A 14,581-nucleotide genomic window follows, 5' to 3' on the forward strand; every position below is an offset into this window, starting at 1 on the left:
GGGATGGAGAGCATGAAAATCAGTCTAACTCAAACGAGCAAACCAAGAGTCAGAGTCAAAAGTGAGCTTTGTTAGTGGGTCGCAGGAAAGGAACAAACAAACACAATTACAACAAGTAGGCTCCTTGGGTGCTCAAGTTAGAAAGAACAATACCAAGCCTCCATGAATCATATCTTGGAAATAAAAAGGAAAGCTGGACTCGATAGTATGCATGGAGGGGACTCAGTAATAGAAGTCGATCAGTTAGTGGGTGGAAGTAGTAGTATGGTAGGATAGGGGGAGTATGTTATGGTAAGAAAGGACCAACATGAAACACTGCCTAGCACTATAAATGAGTTTGGAGGTGCCATGCGAGTTGATAAAGACTTACTCGACCCAGGTGCACCACGAGGTAGCAGTCCTATGGTTTGCTTGAACCCTCTCTTAGAGGTGGGTGAAGAAGAGACGTTAGGCATAAAGCAATTAAGGAGTGCTAATTCTCACTCTCAGTAGGATCTGTGGGTTCATCCGTTTTTTTATCTATTTTATGGATTTAAACATATTCATTTGGAATTCAAGGGGCGCTGGGGGTAGGACTTTCCTCATATTGTTAGTTGAGCTATGGCAGAAATATCAGTTTGATTTTTTGGCTATCCTTGAGTCTCGCCAGAAGCAAGACAAGGCTATGGCAGTGGTAAAGCAGCTAGGATCTCATAATATGGAAATTGTGGAGACGGTAGGATTCAATGGAGGCATTTAGTGCTTCTGGGATGTAAGTGTAAGCTTTCAGGTTACAAATAAATTTTCTCAAGTGATACATGGGGTGATGAATCTTGGGACGACTAAAGCCTGGGATATATCAGTAGTGTATGGACACCCAAACTACATGCAGCGACATACCTTGTGGAACGAACTGTAGACTATTTAGAATAATAGCGCGACATGGTTTTAGTTCTTCTCAAACGTGTTAGCTATTCACCTACCTAAGTTCAAATCAGACCATTGCCCCCTCCAATTAAAACTTGGTAGACATGGTACCTGTGGTAACAAGGAGAGATCATTATGCTTTTTTGTGCCCTAGGGTGATATATAGTACCTTATTGACGTGGTACGAGAATCATGGTAGACAGATAAAAGGTGGGAGGAAAATATTACTAGCTTCTCCGAAACAATGACGGTATGGAATAAACATGTATTTGGGAATATTCAATGGAGGAAAGCTTCTATCTTAATGAATTTAGAGACTATTAGCAGTGGTTTGAACACATGACCATACTAGGAAAGGAAGTAACTGGAGATTTGGGTGGAGCTTGAAAAAATACTTGATCAAGAGGAATTGATGTGGCTTCAAAGGTCTAGGTGCAATTGGTATTATCATGGAGATCGAAATACAAGGTATTTTTATACGGTTACAAACCATCAAAGACACAAGAAGAATATAGAGGCTCTTAAATTGGAGAACAAATATTAGTGTTATAATAAAGAAGAACTAACATGTGCTAGCTCTGCTTTCTTTCAACAAATGTACCAAAAAGATCAGGAACATAGCTTGACGGTGAATTTTAGGACAACTTTTCCCATGGTATCTGAAAGTTCTATTAATATGCTCAGGGCTAATATTACTCCTCAAGAGGTCAAGCACACTATTTTCAGTATGGGTGCACTAAATGCACTAGGACCGGACGGGCTAAATCCTCTCTTCCACTAAAGTCAATGGAAGGTGGTGGGAGAATCGGTGATTTGTATGGTGAGATTAATTTTTGAGCATTTAAATGAAGTAAAGCATATTAATGACTCTAATATTGTCTTGATTCTGAAGGTTGACCTCCCCCAAACCTTTCGTGAGTTTAGACTGATCAGTTTGTGCAATGTCATTTATAAGACAGTTACGAAGGTGTTGGCATATAGATTGAAAATGATTGTGCCAGATGTGATTGGACCCAATCAATGTAGCTTTGTGCCTGGGAGACAAAGCTTAGATGATATTATCCTGGCTCAGGAGATAATTCATTCAATGAGAACTACAAAGAAAAAGAAAGGATTTATGGCTCTGAAGATTGACCTTGAGAAAGGTTATGATAGAGTTTTCTAGGAGTTTGTTATTAAATATCTAAAAGAACTGGGCCTACCTGACAATTTTACTAATGTTATCTCCCACTATTTGCAAACGAGGTCTATACAGGTGCTATGGAATGGCTTAAAGGGGCCACCTTTTCCCTCGGAGTGTGGAATCAGACAAGGCAATTCTATGTCACCATATTTGTTTGTATTAGTCATGAAAAAACTAGCACACCTAATACAAGAAGAAGTCCAACTTAGAAACTGGCTCCCTTTTTGGTTGTCTAAAACAGGAACAGATGTCTCATACTTATTTTTTGCAAATGATCTTATGTTATTTGTAGAGGCTGATTTAATCCAGGATGGCCTTGTCAAAGCATGTCTGAATGATTTTTACTCTACATCTGGACAGAAGGTTAATATAGCGAAGTCTAGAATCTATTTCTCTAGTAATGTGTGTCACCACTGACAGGAAATCAGTACCTTCTTAGGCTTTACTACTACAGTAGATCTTGGGAAGTATCTAGGGGTGCCACGTCATCACAAAAAAGTTACTAAGGCAACTTATTAGTATATTTTAGAGAAAATGGATCACATACTTACTTCTTGGAAGGCTAATACCTTGTCTCTGGCAACATGTCACACACTAATCAGCTCTTGGTGTCTGTTATTCCTGTATATACGATGCAATCAACATTGCTCCCTACGCAGACATGTCTGGAAATTGACAAGAAGTGTTGAAACTTTCTTTGGGGCAGTACTCCTACATCACAGAAGCCTCACCTAGTAGCTTGGAAGAATGTGTGTTCAAGGAAGAGTGTTGAGGGGCTGAACTTACAAAGAGCTCATGACCAGAATGTTGCTTTCCTGATGAAGCTAGGGTGGGGTCTTATTAAGAAGAGAGATGCGTTGTGGGTCCGCTTTGTGCACAAGAAATACAAGTGTGAAAACGATTTGATGCCTTGAATAAACAAAAATGAAGCGGTTCTCAAGCATAGAAGGGTATTCGTAGCACATGGAAGCTAACATTGCGAGCGTTAGGGTGGCAGATTAGAAATGGTCAGAGTGTGAAGTTTTGCACAGATCATTGGGTTTCGCATTATGATGCATTGATCTCTCATATGTTAAGCCAACTGCTAGTGGAAATGCACTAGAAGATGGTAAAGGAGTACATCTCAGACTCTGGGGCTTGGCAATGGCATCAACTAAGAGACCTGTTACCTGTAGTAGTCTTGCAGGATATTAAAAGAGCTTACCCAGCAGTCACACAAGATAGAGGAAATGTCCGATGTGGCGGGAGTATTTTTTCAACTAAGTTGACTTTCTTGATGCTGTGTGAAGATGAAAACCCCTAGCATCATGGTGTATGGAGAAAGGTATGGCAACTTTAAGTGCCACAGCGAGTTAGATTGTTTCTATGGTTGTGTGTGTGACGTCGACTAATGACCAACAACTTGTGAGCTGCTAGGGGGCTACAGACAAATGCTCTATGTGAGATTTGTGGGCAGCATGTGAGAAGATATTCTGTATGCTCTACATGAGAGTAAGGTGGCACGTGGTTGCTAGGAGAGTATAGTCCCAAACCACCTTAAGAATAAATTCTTTTCTTCTGGGAACATAGGGAACTGGATTGAATGGAACTTAGGACAAACTGTTATAGTTCATAATAGTAAATAGAATGTGTGGTTTAGGGTTCTATGCAGACAACTATGGTTAAATAGGAATGCCAGAGTGTTCCAGAGAAAGATAGTGGGTCACTGAGAAGTACTTGCTCAGGCTAGTGCGGTAGTGGCATAGGCGAACATGAGTGGGCAAGATCTTAATGGCAGGGGAGTGCATGAGCATCAATGGGTTCCCCTATTTGTGGGTTGTATCAAGTTCAATGTAGATAGAGCATATTCACATGATACTGGTATGGCTTCCTATGGCAGCATCGCTAGGGATCATGATGTCACTACTAGAAAAAACACTTTTAACGTCACAAAATAACGGCGGTTAACCAGAAAAATGACGTGGAAAAAAAGGCTGTGGCATTTTTGTAAATAAGACAAAGAGGCTCTCACTTTCCACGGCGGTTATTAAGAAAACCGCCGTGGAAAGTGATCCACTTTACCTTCTCCTTCGACACTTTCTGTCTCTTTCGTTTTCATTTCTTCAGTGCGCCGTGGTCCCCCTCTGTCCCACCACCGAGAACCTGCCATTTCCGCCACTACCCCACCGTTTAAACTTCTCCATTGTGCTTGTGGTGCCTTGCCGCAGTCCGCCGCCGTCCGCCGTGGTTCGAACACCCCTCATTGCACATCATTCTTGCTCTGCCGTGGTCCCCTCTGTCCCACCACCGAAAACCGGCCATACCCCCCACTATCCCGCCGTTTAAACTCCTCCATTGAGGTTGTGGTGCGTGCCCGCCGTCCGCCGCCGTCGAACGCCCTCATTTCGCGTTTGAATCTTCTCTGCTCTGTAAGTATCCTCTTCTTTCATTCTTTTCAATTTTTCTTGCTTTGTTGAATGTTTTGGCCATGAAAATCTGTTATATATGAAATGGGTTTGTTAGTTTTACATTGTGGTTGGCTTATATTGTTCATTTTGCATTTTTTATGTGGTTGAACCGTTGATTGGTGTTGATTGGTGGGCATTGGATGTGAGAAAACCTTAATTCCTTCTTATATACTGTATTAGAAACATGTTTAAAGGTTTGGAGTTAATTAATTGTGAAGTTTTTAAATTTTTTTATAATTTTTTGATATTTATTTCGAATGTTTGGTAATTTTTTTGTAATAAATATAAGAATTTAGTAATAAATAATCTGTTTGTTATTTGGTGTTTTTTTTCTTTAATATGAATTTTGATTGATAGTAAAGTGTTGTTTAAATAATCTGTAGAACAATGGATCGTAATTGGATGAAAGCTAAGAGAATTAGCAAGGAATATGAGGATGGGGTAGAAAATTTGCTTGAGTTTGCTAAGAGAAATGCCCCTAGTAAAAGAGATGGATTGTACTATTGTCCTTGTGTCAAATGTTTAAATAATAGTCGACGGAGTATTTCTGAGATAAAAGAGCATCTTATCTGTGATGGGATAAATTTGAGGTATACAAATTGGATATGGCATGGAGAAATTAGAAAGACTACACTGTCTGCAAATGAGAAGGTTGTGAGTGAAGACTTTGGTGATAGAATTTCGGATATGTTTCGTGATATAACAACTGAATCCTCTACACAGTTCTCTTCCACCTTTGAAACTTTGTGTAGTGATGCAGAGACACCTTTATACCCGGGGTGCAAAGATGATTACACAAGGTTGACAACCATATTGAAACTGATGAATTTGAAGGCAAGAAATGGTTGGACCGATGCTAGTTTTACGGAATTGCTTGAATTGATGAGTGATATTCTTCCCAAAGGGAATTCACTTCCGAAACGAATGTATGAGGCAAAAAAGATTTTGTGTCCGATGGGTTTGGAATATAAGAAGATACATGCGTGTCCTAATGACTGCATATTATTCAAAAATGATTATGAAGGGTTGAATAAGTGCCCTAAATGTGGGACTTCAAGATACAAAATGAAGAAAGATGATGGTGATTATAATGAGATGACCAAAGGTTCTCCTTTGAAGGTTCTATGGTATCTTCCAATAATACCACGATTTAAGCGTCTATTTGCTAATGCCACAGATGCAAAGAACTTGAGATGGCATTTCGATGAGAAAATATGTGATGGAAAGCTTCGTCACCCGGCGGATTCTTCTCAATGGAAAACAATAGATCAAAAATTTCCTCAATTTGGTGGCGAGCCAAGAAACCTTCGACTAGGGCTTTGTACGGATGGAATTAACCCGTATGGTAATCTTAGTAGCACACACAGTGCTTGGCCAGTGCTCCTCGTAATTTACAATTTGCCTCCTTGGTTATGTATGAAAAGAAAGTATATCATGCTATCTTTGATGATCTCAGGGCCAAAACAACCGGGAAACGATATCGATGTGTATTTGGCACCTTTGATTGAGGATCTGAAGACATTATGAGAGGAAGGTGTTGACGTGTTTGATGCATATAAACAAGAGACCTTCAATTTACGTGCCATGATCTTCACCACGATAAATGACTTTCCAGCATATGAAAATTTGTCAGGATACAGTGTTAAGGGACATAAAGCATGCCCGATATGCGAAGAAGGCACCCACTATATGCAACTTAAACATGGCAGGAAGACAGTATACCTTGGTCACAGAAGGTTTCTTAGTCGGTATCACCCTTACCGTAGATTGAAAAAGGCATTTAATGGCTCACAAGAATATGAAATGGCTTCAAGACCATTAACTGGAGAAGAAGTTTATCAGCGGGTGGAGGGAATTAATGTGGTCTTTGGTAAGAAGAAGAAGAAGACTGCCGGTGAGAGGAATATATGGAAAAAAAGATCTATCTTTTTTGATCTTCCATATTGGCAAAGTCTTAATGTGAGGCATAGTCTAGATGTGATGCATGTGGAGAAGAATGTGTGTGAGAGTCTTGTTGGTACACTTTTACATATAAGTGGAAAGACTAAGGATGGAATCAATGCAAGACGTGACTTGGCCGAAATTGGAATAAGAAAACTCCTCCACCCATAAGAAAGAGAGGGTAAACGGGTTTATTTACATCCAGCTGCGCACACATTATCAAAAGCAGAGAAAACAAGTTTCTGTGGTTTTATTAATAACCTTAAGGTGCCACAAGGTTACTCTTCAAATTTGAACAAACTTGTTTCAATGCATGATTTGAAGATAACGGGGATGAAGTCTCATGATTGTCACGTGTTGATGCAACAATTACTTCCACTTGCTATTCGAGGTATTATGAAAACCGATGTGAGAAGTACTATTACAAGACTTTGTATGTTTTTTAGCACTATTTGTAGCAAAGTCATTGATCCTGCTGAGTAAGATGAATTAGAAAATGAAGGTTATGTAATCCTCTCCCAATTGGAAATGCATTTTCCTCCCTCATTTTTTGATATTATGGTCCATTTGATAGCTCACGTTGTACGAGAGATAAGACTTTGCGGCCCCGTGTGTTTAAGGTGGATGTACCCATTTGAGAGATACATGAAAATTCTAAAAGGGTACTCTAAGAATCCTTATCGGCCTGAGGCATCAATTGTTGAGAGATATATAGCTGAAGAGGCAGTTGAGTTCTGCAATGCATATCTTGATAAGGTAAAGACAGTTGGACTTCCTCAATCTCGGCATGATCAGGGGAGAAGTAAGGGAACACGGGGTGTCATAGTGAGGTCTATGTCAAGAGATGTTGTAATACAGGCACATCTATATATTTTAAACAACACGGATGAAGTTTTGCCTTACTTGAATGCTCACAAGAATATGTTGAAGAACTTGAATCCAAGAAAGAACGATATGCAACTAGCCAACGAGCATAACAAGTCATTTGCTGAGTGGTTCAAGCAACAAGTGTTAAAGGATGGTAATCCTTCTGAAACAATACAGAGACTAGCTGCAGGGCCTCGTTTTGAGGTTGTGTGTTGGGGCAAATATGACATAAATGGTTATTCATTTTATACAAAAACCCAAGATGATAAGAGTACCATGCAGAACAGTGGGGTGATGGTAGTAGCTGAAGCAATGCATTTTGCTAGTTCAAAAGATAGAAACCCAATGTTAGCGTTAATGTCCTATTATGGAGTAATAGAAGAGATATGGGAGGTTAGCTATACCAAATTTAAAGTTCCCGTCTTCAAATGTAAGTGGGTTAATAATAGTGCTGTGCAAGTTAATGAAGAATTTGGTTTTGTTTCAGTCGATCTTGAGAGGATTGGATATGGAGATGAGCCATTTATTTTGGCAAATCAAGCAAAACAAGTGTTTTATGGTACCGATCTAGCAAAAAAGAAATTATCTATTGTGCTCCAAGGTAAGAGGCAAGGAGTTGGTGGAGATGACGGTGACTCAGAGGTCAATCTTGACGAAATCTCGCCTTTCACAGTTACTCGACCTAAAATTACTGAATTAGATTTGGTAGATGATGACTATGCAGTTAGGGATGATCATTGTGAAGGAATTTGGGAGGATAATCGTTGTAAGACCTAAAATTTGTGATTTTTTTTTAAAATATACTTGATGTTTTATACGGGACTTATTCTAATATTTATTGCTTGTTTGTTGAACAGGAAATGGATGGATCTAATCAACAGGGTTCTGGAGATGACAACTCCTTCCATAGAATGAAAAGAGGTAGAGGGCCAACCCGTATGAAGAAGTTGGCCTTACGTGATGAGAACACTCAGCCCCCGAGGATTGTAGTACACTTTGACGCTGATTTGAAACCTATAGGTCTTGAAGGGGCTAAATTTACTAGTTATGTGGGCTATCTCGCACGCAGTAAGGTTGGGATTGACATTCCTAATTGGAAGATGGTAGATAAAAACTTAAAACAAAAAATTTGGGAGGATATTTTGGTACGTTACAAATTCTTTTCTTAATTTATTAGTATTAATTATAATTGATTATTTGCTTATAACTCTATTGTATTATATTGCAGCTGACATTTGATATTCCCGCAACTGAAGAAATGAGAGACCGTTTGTATAAGCAACTCGATGACCGGTGGAGGGATTTTAAATCCATGCTTACAAGAGAGTATCTTCGTGGAAAAAGAGCGGGTGAGCATCCTCAAGAACGATACTCTTTTATTAGTGACGAGGCATGGGAGAGGTTTGTGCAGCAACGTCAAGACCCTGCATTTCAGGTTTGGTTTCTTCAAACTTAGTTTTTTATCAATTTATATTATATTTAACTAAACTAACTTTGTTAAGTTTTTATTGTCATAGGCACTAAGTAGGAAGAACAAGCAAATATTCGAGCTGAATGTATACCCACATACCATGTCTCGTGTAGGGTATGGTGGGTTGGAAAGAATCATGATGGAGGAGCAGCAAAAGAGTGCAGAAATGGCTGTTGCTTCAGATCCTACTGGAGTCATTCCACCTATCGATCGTCCTTCTCACCAAGAAAAATGGAAGGCGGCGAGGATTAAAAAGGGTCAATATCTCACTCCAGAGGCTGCTATTGTTGCTGAGAAAATTGTAAGTAATATTAGCATTATGCTTCATTAATTGTTTTTTTAATTATGTTAAATTGAAATTGTTATTTTAATGTTACAAGATACACTTAAGGACCAATTATCCCAAGGTACATTTGTTCCTCATGGGCAAATGGACATCTTGGCCACTGCCATTGGAAAGGCTGACCATCCTGGTAGAGTCAGAGGGGCCCCTAAAGGAATTGGCATCAAACAATTTATTGGTCCTAGTTCTCGAAAAAGTACTGGATCATCCTCCGCTGACATGGTATCTAAAGAGGAACTCGATCGACGATCACAAGAAGAAACAAAAAGAGTTTGAGTTCAACTCAGTGAAGAACACAAGGCAGAGATGCAAAAGATGCGTGAGGAGTTTGATGCCAAATTTGCAATGATGATGGGCACGACCAGATTCCAGATGCCTCGAGTGTCTGAGCCATCACAGGTAATAAAGGTTCATTTCATCAATTTAAACTTATATAATGTGCCTTAAGTAATTTTTTCTTATATTTCAGGGTTCACCTATGATGAAAAGTGGGAAGGGTAGTAATAATCAGACACAATAGCTGACATTATCTAACCCTGACCCTAGCCCTGACCCTGTCCAAGACAATGGAACACCGTGTTCTCTCTATGTCGACGTTAATGGAGATTCGACATTTCATGTTGCTAATGGCCGAGTATTCTCGGGCTCAACCATCCACGGGAAGAAAGCTCCAGTAGATCAATCGAGGGTGACGGTAGATAAAATCCGTAGCGGTCAAGGTGATACACCAGTGCCCATCCCTACTGATGAGGTTCGCCTACTGGTTCAGGCTAAAGGAAATTTCATTCTGTGGCCAAAACGACTTATTGGAAAGCCTGCACCATCGAAGAAGACGACATCAAAGAAGGCGACAACGAAGAAGACGGCAAGTAGCGCTTCAGAACCTGTCCTGCTGCCTCTTCCTGCTGATATAGGGGTTATGTATGGGAGTTTGGAGCTTCTTCATAGCATGGTAACAAATATGGAAAACTCTCTTATAATATGCCGCCGGGAATTGTGGGTTCAGATGTCACATACCAGTTCACTATTGACAAGAAGGACCTCATTCAGTTCCTGAACTTTGAGGAGTTAGATATCGTCTTTATGCAGCTGGCTATTTTGTAAGTTACAATAACTAAACTAATTTTTTATATTTTACTTATGCATATTCTAATATTTCTTATTTGAACAACAGGCATTTTGTTGGAGTCTGTAGGCAGGTAGGACTTGAGGACACATATGGCTTTATGTGTCCTCAAAAGGTACAAAAAATAGCCAATACTGTGGAAGCCAGGTCGATCTACATGATGACTGCAATGACTCAGTTGAAAAAGAAAATATATTTTGTACCTTACGTGGAAAAGTAAGTATATTATTATATTTGAAATACACTTGTTATATATGTAGGATTATAATTAACATGGTTCGTATTTTGCAGTTATCATTGGACACTAATTGTTTGCTCCCCTTTTGATAACAAAGTCTACTGGTTCGATTCCCTCTGTAGAAGTCCAACAGAAGAAACCAGAGATGTCATTGACACGTTAGTTTTATGTCTATATATTTATTACATATAAAGTTTATAAAAATGTGTTCTAATGTTCTAATATTCATGTTCATAGGGCTTTTCACACTTTCAATTTTATGACCAGGCATCAAAATATGCAATCACCAACATGGTTTCTCCCACAAGTATGTTGTTTTGAGCTAAATATGTAGTTATAAATCTTTTCAATCATCAAATTAGATAATGCTTATAAATTTTTTATTTTTTCAGTATCGTTGTCAATCTAGGAAAGTTGAACGCGGATATTATGTCATCCGTTATATCAATGACATTATTGAGACAGGGGTAACTGAAAAATTGCACGAGGTAATTAAATATAACTTATGTTGCATGTAATTCTGCTCATTTTTCCATGTTTTTAATCAAGTTGACTAATGAATCCATTTTTGATTTACAGGCATTCGAAAATGTTATGCCATATAGCATGGATGAGATCAACTTGATAAGAGACTCTTTGTAACACCTCACATAATTATATCAATATACGCAATAAAATATTTAATTTAAAAGTCCATACATATTTTTAATATTGTAAACAAGTCAAAATTTCAAAACATTTCTAACATAACTTAACATAAATTATTAAAGTCTTATAGTCATGGCAAATAAAAATATAACATAGCATATGCTTGAGGAGCACAAAAGCCTTCACGGCTCACTCCATTGGTGCCTTCCCTTGATTCCTACTAAATTCTTCTCCTGAAAATTGTTAATATAGGGGGTGAGATCAAACGTCTCAGTAACTACTGAAATTCTAACCTATACAAGCAAATCATATATGATAAACCAAAAATCCGTTTATGTGTGTGTGTATATAAATATATTAAAAATCACGGATTTGATACATTCAATTCAATTTGATGTTTTTTTTTCCAACAATATACCAATATCATTTTTCTAATATATCCAAAAATAATGCAATATGCTGCCTCCCTTATATCACCGTCCACCCTTATACCGCTGACTGGAGCCATAGGCTAACACATAGTCTGATAGGAACTAATCCATTTTACTGAATTATTTCAAGCTCACCGATACGAGAGATATATCCGGCCAAAGATATAGAGCTCAAGCTCGGACTATGGCTCCCCTCCTTTGTGAATAGGGAGGTGTCACATGTCCCACAGCTCCAATGAATTCCCGGCCAAAGGAAAACATGGAAGAAGGGGCCCTGACAAGTGCCATCCACTGTGCACCGAGTGATGGCATACCACGTGGTAATTTTATATCCATGCAATCTCCTTCTATCCTTAGCCCAACAATGCATATCAGATGCCAATAATGTTACATCATAAATACGTCCTCAAATATTTTAAAGATAAGATAGCAATAAAACTTATATACCATTTAATAGCAACTCACGACAATTCCTTAGCCATCAATATATTTAAACATTGATCATAATTAATAGCAATAAATCTTAACAAAATCAAATAACATATCAAAACATTTATTTGAAATCATAATACTACTTTTCAGTATGATATAAAAATTAGTAAATCCACAATATCATCATACACAATTCACATGTACAAGAAAGAATTTTCAGAGTTACCTGGTACTCTTTAGCTTACAAATATTCACACAAAGATTACTCCAAAATTCTCAAGTCTACAAAATTGCACATAAATATTTATTAACATAAACTCAAAACTGCTCCAAAGCTACTTTAAAATTCTAAGACTACCCTCTAAACCAAAGTTATATAAATATATTAACTCTCCCAAATCTAGGCATTTATAATAAATATTATTTTGAAAAATAATTTACATATAAGGCTATTTAACCCAAAATCTAAATATTTTATATTAAAATTCTCAATTATTTATTATAATCTCATTTAAAATTTTTCCTCAAACCAAACAACTTCTTTTTAAATTATAAACAAACTGTAGCTTTATCTAATTTCACAAAATTCTCAATTTATAATTTTTCAAGCCTTCAAAAATTATTTCAAAAATATATATTTAATTTATTCAATATTTAAACCGATTAAAACCTCACTAATATATTAAATAACTCAAATAAATTATTTAACTCAAATTTAATCGGTAAAAACATATTACAAGTCTAAATAACAAACTTTTCAACTAAAATCTTAGTTTAAAATTCTCAAAATAATCATTCAACAAAAATAAACTGATTAAAATTCCTTAATAATGTATCTTTAAATTTCTACGGTCATATATTGTCAAAACTCCATATTTAATCTATACCCAAACAGTAAAATTTTCTCTAAACATTATAATGATAATAATAATATAAAGCTATAAATATATAGGAAATATTCATAAAGAAAATTTGATAAAGAGAAGTATATTTGTGTACCTAAATGATCCCCAAAACTTGTCAGGTGCTCTGCAACTTAGCTTTCTCTCTCTTTCCCTCTTTGCTTCTCACTCTCTTCTCTCTTCCTTTGATCTCTCTTCCTCCTCCGTCTCCTCTCCCCCTCTTTTAAACTCACTCCTTCCAACTTCTAACTATCCCTCCCCATTTTCTTCATTCATTTATTGTTTTTCCCCAAATTCTTCCTTCATCCGTTCCTTTTCTTTCGTTTTCTTGCTCCATTTAATACTTGCGCCCCTTGTTTCTTTATTCTTGACTAATTGCCCAACTTTTCCACCGACTTAAGTGGAAAAGCTGGGTATTGTTTTTTTTTTAATAATATAATATTATATTATTTTAATTAATTGATTTTGATTTTTTTTTTTACAGTACATTACAATTCTTTCCACCTAAAAAGAATTTTGTCCCCAAAATTCGATACATGAAAAGAGAAAGAATTTACTTCAAGCAGCAGACACAATTACAAATATCTATACTACACATTAAAAGCACAACACAAGTACAATAAGTACAAGTACAAGTATACCATAATACAATCACCAATACTAACATAATACTAACTCTTCCTAATCAAACAAGTTAGGAAAATCACGCCGCATTCGTTCTTCGGTTTCCCAGGTGGCATCCCCAGGAGACATTCCTTTCCAGAAAACCTTAAGTAACCGAATAGTTTTATTCTGAAGTTGCTTATCCTTAATGTCCAGAATGCGTTCAGGTTCGGCCTTGAAAGTAAGATTCTCTTGTAACTCGATCTCTTCAGGCTCAATCACATGAGATGGATCTGGGTGGTACTTCTTGAGTTGTGACACGTGGAATACATTATGAATATTGGCCAATTGTGGAGGTAGGGCAATTCTGTAAGCCACTGGTCCTACTCTCTCCAAAATTTCATAAGGACCTATAAAACGAGGAGTGAGTTTCTTTGCTCGGATTGATCTGCCAATTCCTGTCACTGGTGTGACTTTTAGAAATACATGGTCCCCTACCATGAATTCCAATGGTCGTCTTCTCCTATCTGCATAACTTTTCTGTCTGCTTTGGGTAGTAAGCAACTTCTGTTGTATCATCTTAATCTTCTGAGTTGTGTAATCCACCAATTCTGGACCTATCAAACTTCTCTCGCTCAACTCTGTCCAACAAAGTGGAGATCTACACTTTCTTCCATACAATGCCTCATAAGGCGCCATTTGAATACTTGAGTGGAAGCTATTATTGTAAGCAAACTCTGCTAAAGGAAGGTGATCATCCCAATTTCCTTTTAATTCAATTGCACAAGCTCTTAACATGTCCTCAAGAGTCTAGATAGTTCTCTCTGTTTGTCTATCAGTTTGGGGATGGTAGGCAGTGCTAAACCTCAACTGTGTTCCCATGGCATCCTGCAACGATCTCCAAAATCTTGAAGTGAATCGTGGATCTCGATTTGATATAATACTCTTTGGTGTGCCATGTAATCGGACGATCTCCTTCACATAGATCTATGCTAGCTTTTCCAAAGAGTAATTTGTCTTGATGGCTACAAAATGAGCTGATT

This window comes from Neltuma alba, unplaced genomic scaffold (assembly GCF_004799145.2).
Source record: "Neltuma alba isolate B1F8T4 unplaced genomic scaffold, ASM479914v2 tig00011146_pilon, whole genome shotgun sequence".
NCBI classification, from domain to species: Eukaryota; Viridiplantae; Streptophyta; class Magnoliopsida; order Fabales; family Fabaceae; genus Neltuma; species Neltuma alba.